Here is a 9,966-nt window from a genome sequence, read left to right as displayed (position 1 = left end):
GTAGTGTCCTAGGAGGATGGAGGGGGCCTTTCCGTTCTATTTATACAGAGTGCTCTCTCTCTCTTTGGAGAGTTTTAGGAGTTAAGATAATGTCCACCACTTTGTAGGTGAGGGTGCTCTAGAGCATATGCGTAAGATGGCTTATAGTTTGGATTTTCCTGTATTTATAAGTCATAGTTGTAACTTCAATTTATTGAACGAATCCTATGAAGAGATTTCCATTAAAAAAAAAACAAAAACAAAAACAAAAACACCATTTTTCCCTTCACCCAAACACCCACTTCGTGTACCAAAAAGGGGAGAAATGATTTAAGAAAACTCAAGTAGAGGATAGCACAATAAGGAAGCTCAATCCTACTCTTCATTTACAAGCACATCAAGCAAACCCAAGGGGAAGAAGTCTTGAGAGTTTTGGGTATGGGAAAAGTAAGGATGTGTTTGACGTGAGAAGGCAAACATGCTTAAATCCTATTTAGTATGTCCTCGTCTAGGGATTTCTCTTCTAAGAACTTGAATCGTCGATGGAAAAATGGAAAAGAGGGGCCTTGTAGAGTTAGGTCTTATTCGGCCATCACTAGGGTTCCAATGAAGGCTTTTTTTTTTTTTTTTTCTAGTAAATCACAAGTTAGAATTTCTTGCACATCTTCAAGGCACTTTCGGCCATGGGGTTGTTATGCACATACAAGTATGTTCTTTTTCACACAATGAACACAAATGGCCATTAGGGTTTTTTATGTTTGCAAGGATGATCTATCACCTAACCACTAAGGTTTTGATCAAGTGAGACAAGTGCTAATACTGTGCAGCCTAAGGTTTCCTCATGTCATGTATTTATGAGAATGAGGCTTAAGGCAAGAGAAATGCCATGAACTAATAAAAATGAACCTTAGAACCAATTAGGGTTAGGAAGTCTAAACCCTAGAACACAAAACACATGTTTGGTTTGGAGTATTGTTGCTTTCAATAGTCTAATGATTGAAACACATCAAAGTCAGCCAAATCCCAAGCAGAATCTGAGGGCATCACAGCGGTTGACCCTAGTAAGATAGAAGCTATAACCGATTGGCATAGACCGACCAATGTACATGAGATTTGAAGTTTCCTCAGTTTGGCTAGATATTATAGGAGATTCATAGAGGGTTACTCTAGACTTTTAGCCTGTGACGCCCCCAACCCCCACTTGGGATTGAACAGTGACTAAAGTATCGAGACATGTAACACAAGACCATATGCCTATACATGACAGTTAAGATGCAATGCACCTATAGATCTAATAGTAAGCAGTATATCGCAACGGAAATTCTACTTAGGTCAATTAAAATAAGACAAATATCATGATACCAAAGCACAAAAATCCCAAAACAAAAATATTCATAATAGTCATCAAATGACTTAATTGTTCTGAAAGAAACTCCCAAAACATGGGACCGTCACATCAAGTGTTACCAAATAAATCATCCATCAAAAGGGTCCTATAACATAAGTCCTTTAGTGAGGCCAATCGTACTTGGCCTTGTCCTGATTCATTATCTTTCTCAAGTGCTCAAAAAGCTGTAACAACTTAGTTATGAATTGGTCGGTAGCTTCCAACCTCTCCAAAATAGACGGCTTTTGAGAGACCTCACTTCTCTTCAGAGTCTTATTAGGAATCTGGGGAGCTAGTCTCTTGCGTTTCTCCATGACAATTCTCTTGAATTCTTGTCACAACTTCTAACCGTCCGGGTTAGGGAAATGGTTGTGGAAATTACAACAGTGAGATTTTGAAAATCTCAGTAAGTAAACAAATAACATGTAACAGATATCATAAGCATATGTAAGCAACTCAAATGAATGCAAGGACATGAAACTTAACTTATGCATTTTGCTTATGTGGAGGTAGTCTGTTCAGGCAATATGTCTGATTGAACCCACTCTCATCCATTGATGTCACAGGAAAGGTGGTGAGGGTTAGGTTGGTGCTACGCCCACTCTTTGTTGTGGCGGAACGGGTTACCTTTTGAGCAATCTTGGGGTTGGACTCAGTCTCCTATGGGAGGGTCAAGACAGCCTCTGGCTTATCTCACTCTTTGGCACCTCGTGAAGGGGTAATCTATTCAGGCAATTCCAGATTGAACCTACTCTCATCTTTGGTCGACGCCTATGATGAAGGTAATGTGTCTCAACTGTTGAGGTAAGACCCACACTTTTCCATTGGAGGGATTAAGCAACCCTTTAGCATTACACCCATCCCTTTGGTGCCCTGCGAGGAGTTAAGCATTGGAGGATCAAGGGGCCGTCTACTCTTCGCCACAATGGGGATGAATTAATGTTCGAGGAGCCTCAAGGCTTGACTTGCTCTCCCCCGTGGAGGAGGGTGAGCTAGCCTGGGACTAGTCCTGCCTATTGGCCTGCACGTGGAGGTCGTCTGTTAGGGCAATTTGCAACTATACCCGCTCCCACCCGTTGACATCGCAGGGAAGGTAAGTGAGGACCAGGCTGGTGTTGCATCCACTCTTCATCGTGTTAGGATGGGGTATGTTCAAGCAACCTCAAGGCTGGACCCATTCTCCCCCACGAGAGGGTTGAGATGACTTCTAACTCATCCCGCCCTTTGGTGCCTCGAGGGGAGGTAATCAATTCAGGCAATCCCTAATTGGACCCTTTACGATTGGTTGAGGCCCACAACAAAGCTAAGTCGATGTGCAAACGGGATTAGCCTGCTTCCCGTTGTGGGAGGGATAAAGCAGTTATTTGGCATTACACTTATCTCTTTGGTGTCCCGCATGGGGGTAAGTGTCAGAGGGCCGAAGGGCCATCCACTTATTCTTCGCGATGAGAATGTGGTATGTTCGGGCAGCCTCTGAGCTAGACCCACTCTCCTCCATGGGAGAGGTTGGGCTAGCCTGGGGCTAGTCCCACCTGTTAACCCTCACGTGGAGGTGGTTGGTTCAGACAGTTTCTGTCCGTTCCTACTCTTATACGTTGACACCGTGGGAAGGATAAGTTGCACAAAAATAGAAATCTCATTCTTGGATGTGCCAGTCCCTTAAACAGTCACATTTTCTTCATTAATAGAAATCATACAGGCAACAATAAGGTTGACAATAAACAAAATATATATGTGCATCATAGGGCCTCTATTGATAGAACATCTGCAAGTGTTCAGCGTTCCACAGGTGTTGTAGCTCGTTTTCACAAGAGTCATGCAGTTAGTAAGCCCCAGGATGGTTGCTTGCAACTACCACGTAGAGGCCTTCCCACTGTGGTCCAAGCTTGCCTTCATCCCTTGTGATTGTCCTTATCTACTTCAGTTTGAGGTCTCCAATCTCAAACGACCTTGGACACACTCTTCAGTTGAAGCAGCGCTCTACCCTCTTCTTGTACGCCATCATTGTCAATTTTGCCTCTTCTTGGATCTCTCCTATCAAGTCAAGTTGCTCTTCGAGGCATTGGTAGTTGGAGTGCTGCTCGTAGTGATGTACTTGGTACGTAAGGACGTCTACCTTAACCGGTGGCATGGCCTTGTGACCATACGCGAGAGTGAATAGGATTTCCCCTATTGCAGTCCTCATGATTGTCTTATATGCCCATAGGATGGCTGGAAATTCTTCCACCCATGCTCCTTTCCAGTCGTTTAGTTTCTTCTTCAGTATTCATAGCAAGGTTTTGTTGGTCGCTTCTACTTGACCATTTGACTGGGTATGCGCCAGGGAGGAGTATCAAAACTTGATCCCAAGATCCTAGCACCAATCTTTGTAATGGTCAGAGTTGAATTGTCTCCTGTTATCTAACACTATGCTATGAGGTACACCAAACCTACAGGTGACACTCCCTCATAGGAAGCAGGTAATGTTATTAGCTATGATTGTCACTAGCGCTTCGACCTCGACCCACTTGGTGAAGTAGTCCACTGTCACCACTACAAACTTTACTCTACATTTCCCCAAGGAGAGGGGGCCCACCAGGTTGACTCCCCATTGGGCGAATGGCCAGGGGGAGGTTATTGGTCTCAACTCCCCTAGTGGGCGGTGGATGATTCTAACATACTCTTGGTATTTCCTACACTTTCACACATATTCCTAGCATCTTTTAGGGCATGCAGCCAGTAATATCTCACTTGTATTGCCTTCCTTGCTAGTATTCTTCCCCTGGCGTGGTCACCGCATATTCCCTCATGTATTTCAGCCGATACCTACTGGGCCTGTTCACTTTAGATGCATCTTAGTAAGGTAGTATTGTATCCCCTACGGTACAACACTCCATTGACCACGACGTACCTTGCCGCCTGATATCTAACTTTCCTTACTCCCTTCCTACTATCGAGAACCTCGTTGTCATTCAAATACCACAATATGTCATGTGCCCACTCTAGTGCGCCCAGTTCTACTTCCAGTAGCTCAATCCCCACGGCTGGCACTTTGACGGTTCAAGGACAACCAATTCCAGTATTGGAGAAGCTTCCTACCCGGAGGCCATCTTTGCCAACCAGTTTGCCTTATCGTTCTCGACTCTTAAGATTTGTGTATCTAGAAGTGTTGAAAATGAGTGTGCTCGGCCTGCAATGCTAGATACTTTTCAATTTTTCACCCTTTGTTGCAAACCCCCCTCACACTTGACTGACTACTATCGAGGAATCCACTCGGACCTCCACTTCTTCGGTGCCCAGGGACCTTGCTATAGTTATACCGAAGAAGAGTGCCTCATATTCTATCTCATTGTTCATAGTTTTGAATGCCAATTTGATGGCGTAGTCATGCTCTTCGCCTTTGTCAGTGATGATATGCACCCCCACTCCCCCTTTAGCCCGACAAGAGAAGCCATCAATGAAACTTGTTAGGGCTTCACATGCAATGCACATCCTTCCTTACTAGCAAAGCTGATGAATTCTGCAATGAAATCTGCTAGGACTTGTCCCTTTAATGAGGCATGTGGGGAGTTCTCGATGTCGAACTCACTCAGTTCCATAGCCCAGTTAGTGAGGCGACCTAAGGCATCTGGGTGTTATAGGGCTATTCTTAGGGGAGCTTCTATGAGGACCTGGAAATATAGTTAGAGCTTGCGGATAGTTATTATTAGTGCGAAGGCAAGCTACTCAATACAAGGGTATCTGACTTCTGTTCCCCTGTATGCCCGGTTGACATAGTAGACTGGTCTCTAGAACCCACAGCCGTCTCACACTAAGACTAAAGAGACTGCCTATAGGGAGATGGATAGATACATGATCAGTGTTTCCCTGCATTGAGTTGACTAAGTAGTGGAGGGTTGGTCAAATACTTCTTGAGCGCAGTGAATGTAGCGTCACACTCTTCATTCCAATCTTAAGCCTTCCGCAGTACTCTAAAGAAAGGTAGACACTTGTTCATTGACCACGATACAAAGCGATTAAAAGTCGCTAGTCGACCGACAAGCTTCTATACATCGTTAATGCTCTGGGGAGGGGGCATGGCTAAGACAACGTTCACCTTTTTGGGGTTGGATTTGATTCCTCTCTTGGATACCACAGACCCAAGAAATTTTCCTAACCCCACTCCAAAAGCACATTTACAGGATTTAGCTTCATTTTTTACCGTCTCAATATCGCAAAGGCTTCTTGGAGGTCTTTTAAGTGCTGTGTCGGGTCTTTGCTTTTGACCAACAAATCGTCCACATATACTTCCATATTCCTCCCAATCTAGTCTTTAAACATTCGATTAACTAGCCATTGGTAGGTGGCTCCTGAGTTTTTTAAACAAAACAACATGGTTAAATAACAGTTTAGCCCTCGACCAATGATGAATGACATATTCTCCTCATCCTTGGGTTCATGCAGATCTGATTGTATCCTAAGTAAGCATCCATGAAGCTCAACATGCTATGGCTTGCTGTTGAATCCACAATGAGCTCAATGCAGTGAAGAGGGAAGTTGTCCTTTGGGCACGCTTTATTTAGGTCTATGAAGTTTACGCACATTCTCCACTTACCATTAGGATTTTTTATAAGCACTACATTGGACAACCAGTCCGGGTAGCACACTTCTCTTATAAATCCCGCAGTAAGTAGGTGATCAACTTCTGCAACGATGGTGGCATTCTTCTCTGTGTTGAAGCTCCTACACTTCTACCTTACCCCTCTGGCTCTAGGATCTATGCTTAAGTGATGTTGTATGATAAATGGGTCTATTCCCAACATATCCTCGTGGCTTCACACAAAGATTTCCCGGTGCTTTATAGGTAGTTGTTGCAGTGCCTGTCCCATGTCGGTGTTGATTCTTGTGTCGATCCTAGTGGTTGCCTTCGCTTGGCCCTGATCTAGCAGGATCAGCTGTAAGGGCTTGTTCACTTCCGCATTCTTCAATGCATATTCATCTCTCATTTCATTTTCTATGGGGATGCATTATGGGGCTAGTAGGGAGTTGGCAAGCACCTCATTCCCTGGTGGCGTGACACAAGCTCCCCCTCCAACATCTTTCGGTTGATCGTCAGCCTCGCCTTGCATTGTTGATTATACTCCTTCCTACCGCCTCCCTTCCCCGGCTATCCTTTGGGTATTTGCCTACTTTAGTGCCCTACTTCACCTACGAGTCTTCCAAGGGTAGGATCCTATAAGCGCACGAAGGATACATTTAGTTTTTTAGAGGTTTTTTTTTTTTTTTCGAATCCCACAAGCGGCTCCAACTGTTAACAATACGTTTTGTACGCCTTTGAGCTGGATCCCCGGTGACTTGGGCCTTCAACCTGTACCTGTATACACGAAATAACTCTTAGATCCAACAACCGTGGGGGTGGCTAGACGGAGCCTCCAATACTTAAATTAGTTAAGAATCAAGAAGGAGATGATGTTATATTTTTTTAGAGCTCAGAATTCCCCCCTGGTGTTTGGAGGGCTGCCTTGATACCTGGATCTAGGGTCAACGACCCATACCCTACAATCCAGCAGAGGAATGCCCTTTTGTAGAACTCATTTAACACGGCATGGCTTTTTGGTGCAAACAATCAACGCGGCATGGCTGGACTGAGCTATAGTGTAGAGTCTCATCAAGATAGCGTGCTCTCTCTTCTTTGTTTGAAAAGAAATTGGAGAAGGTTCTGTGCTTTTCAGCCAGCTTGACCCGACACCTCGATCCATGCTTAGCTAGGCTGAGAGCCTCCTGGGTAGGCTGTTGAGAGGTCCAATGGGCTTCGGCCTAGTTTTGAACAGGGTGTCACTATCTATTGGGTTGGGCTTGTACCTTCGGAAAAAATCCCCCCAACACCATGCAAGAAATAACTAAGCATAACATGTTCAATTCATGGCATGATAACATAGAACTTATCAAATATTAAAACACAAAAATGGAACTATAAGATCTAGCATTGGCCAAAACTTATAGGTTTAAGAACATGAAAAATCATCACTTAAACATGCTCCAACTTCAATATTGCTTAGAAATCAAGGCATAGTAAAACAAAACATAAAATCATATCATTGAGCAAGATCCGAAACTACCAAGACACTATGGCCGAATCATCAAGTGTCTCAAATTAACAACATTGTTTTCCTTAAAACCGAAACATGCAAAGAATATTCTCGCCACTTCCATCAAGAACCGAATCATACTAATCCTTCCATATTCATATTCCAAGTTCACATGAGAGTATTCAAGTAACAAATAAGAATAACAACCAAAGCAATGAAAACCAACAAAAGGATCTACCCCAGTATGTACATGTATTAACTGAGAGCAAGTTGAGTGTATACTTACAAAAATCCACGTAAAGAAACGAATAACAAGCTGTAAATTGAAGTGTAACTAGTTAGAATGAGGATTCTAAAAACCCCAATCTGTGATTCTTAAGTGTGTGTGGTTTCTTGGGTTACCACTAGACTCAAATAAACTAAACCATTTGGCCTCTAGGGTTTTGAGTGAAGAAGCCCTTCATTTTCCTTATGTTTTTGTCAAAATAGAGTGAAAAAACAAGTGGTTGGCCGAATACATGAAGGATTTGTGCTCTCCACCATTCGGATTAGACCGTTCCTAGGAAACCCTAGTTGATTTCCTATGAACAAGTGTTGAAATTGTGGGTGTATTACCCCCTTCGAACCCTTTGGAGATTCTCATCTCTTCTCTAGTTGAAAACATGTTGTGTGTAAGGAAATCAAGGAAAAATTGAGTTCTCACCATGTCTCTTCCTTGCAAATGCTGAAAATCCTTCTCGAGAGTAACTTCCCTTGTTTGGTTGGAAAGAAAGTGAGAAATCTTTAAGTGGTCATGTAAGAGAGTGTGGAGAGGATGAGAGCATGAAAAATCCAAAAATGGTAAAAGAGAAAAGCCCTTGGGTGTGTAGCTCCTCCCCCTTTATATAGAGCTCTCCTACAAAATCCTATTGGTGGTAATGACCCTTTGCATGAAGGACAAGTGGCCTTCTTTCCTTCCACTTCCCTTGGTCGAAAATGACCCTTGGTGATCCCATCATAGGATTGCATTGGGAATGTGCATGGCATGTGGGTGGCATGTGGGGTTCTTCCCCCTTGGCCGAAACCCTCTTGTGCCCCTTCTACTTGAGCCTAGGTGCAATGTATATTAAGGCAAAAAGGTAAACTAAGTACAAGATCTCTTCCTCTTCCAAAAGTGAGGATTGCATTTGTGACACATGGCATGGGCGTGTGCCTTGCCCTTGCTGCCCCTTTTTACTCCAAAATCCCATGAAGATCTTTCATCTTCTAGTGCCCCTTCCCTAGGTAACCTTTCACTTACCCAAGGCTCCCTTTGAAACCCTAAAGTGACATGTGGCGTGAGTGTAGTGGCCAAAATTCTAGGATTAGGATAATCATTTTATTCAAATGCCTATTCCTTCTAGAATCCTAATCATGGTTGACAAGTGGTAAAATCTAGAGAAAACACATGAGTGGGCATGTGGAGGAGGGAAATTCGAAAATCCTCTTTGTCCTTTGGGTTTCCCTATACAAATGCTTTGGAAAGGGTCCCATTTTGTCTACCCTAGGCACCACTTTCCAAGAGGATATCCTTAGAACTCAAGCAATTGACAAATGGCTTGGAGTGGCTAGAGGGATCATGGACTCTAGGCCATTGGGCTTGGGTTTTCTCATGGGGCCAAATTTCACTAGAGGTTTTAGGGCTAGCTCTCTCACTTGGGCTCAAGTTTCACAACTAAACTTCTAAGGCCTCTTCTTCACTTAAATCACTAAGGCCTTAAAATACTATGGCCACTAAAATAAAGCTATGAACCATGCTCCTCTAGGTTCGGGTTATCACAATCAACATAGACCAATAAGTAGGCATGGACTGAGCCATTAGGGTAGACAAAAAGACAAGGGTTAGTTTAGTCTGAGAGAAGCCCATTTGAAGTAGATAAGTACTGAGCGTTTTGTACCATGCATGTGTAGCCTATTTCAAACCATATAAGGATTGATGGAGCTCGCAAATATATGTGGGAAACTGAGGATCGACAATGCCAACAGATTGTTCCATGTAAATATTTTCCGTAAGAGTGCCATGAAGAAAGGCATTATTGATATCAAGATGTCGTAGGGACCACCCCTTGATTAAAGTAGATGAAAGGACCACCCACATCTTGGTGGGTTTGACCACAAGAGAGAATGTCTCTTTATAGTCAAGCCTACATTGTTGATGAAAACCTTTAGCCTCCAAGTTGGCTTTGTAATGATCAATACTGCCATTAGGTTTATGCTTAACCCAAAAGACCCATTTACATCCAACGAACTTAATGTGAGAGAAAAGTGGGACCAACTCCCACGTGCCATGGCAAAGCAAAGCGATGAATTCATCACTTATGGCCCGTCACCACTGAGATTCCTTGAGAGCCTGGGTGATATTGTGAGGTTCAATAGATTCTAGAAGTGAGTGCATGGTAACCATATAAAACTGTTTAGGCTTGTGAATATTGTTCATGGCCTGATGGTCATGCCATGAGTCTTTCCAAAAAAGGGTGTGGGCTCACGAGCAGTTACCAAATCAAGTGGGGGGTGCCTTCTTGAGAACAATGTGAA

Source organism: Carya illinoinensis, chromosome 11 (assembly GCF_018687715.1).
Source record: "Carya illinoinensis cultivar Pawnee chromosome 11, C.illinoinensisPawnee_v1, whole genome shotgun sequence".
In the NCBI taxonomy this organism is placed as follows: domain Eukaryota; kingdom Viridiplantae; phylum Streptophyta; class Magnoliopsida; order Fagales; family Juglandaceae; genus Carya; species Carya illinoinensis.
The sequence above is the reverse complement of the archived record's forward strand: the minus strand, read 5'-3'. Positions refer to the sequence as shown.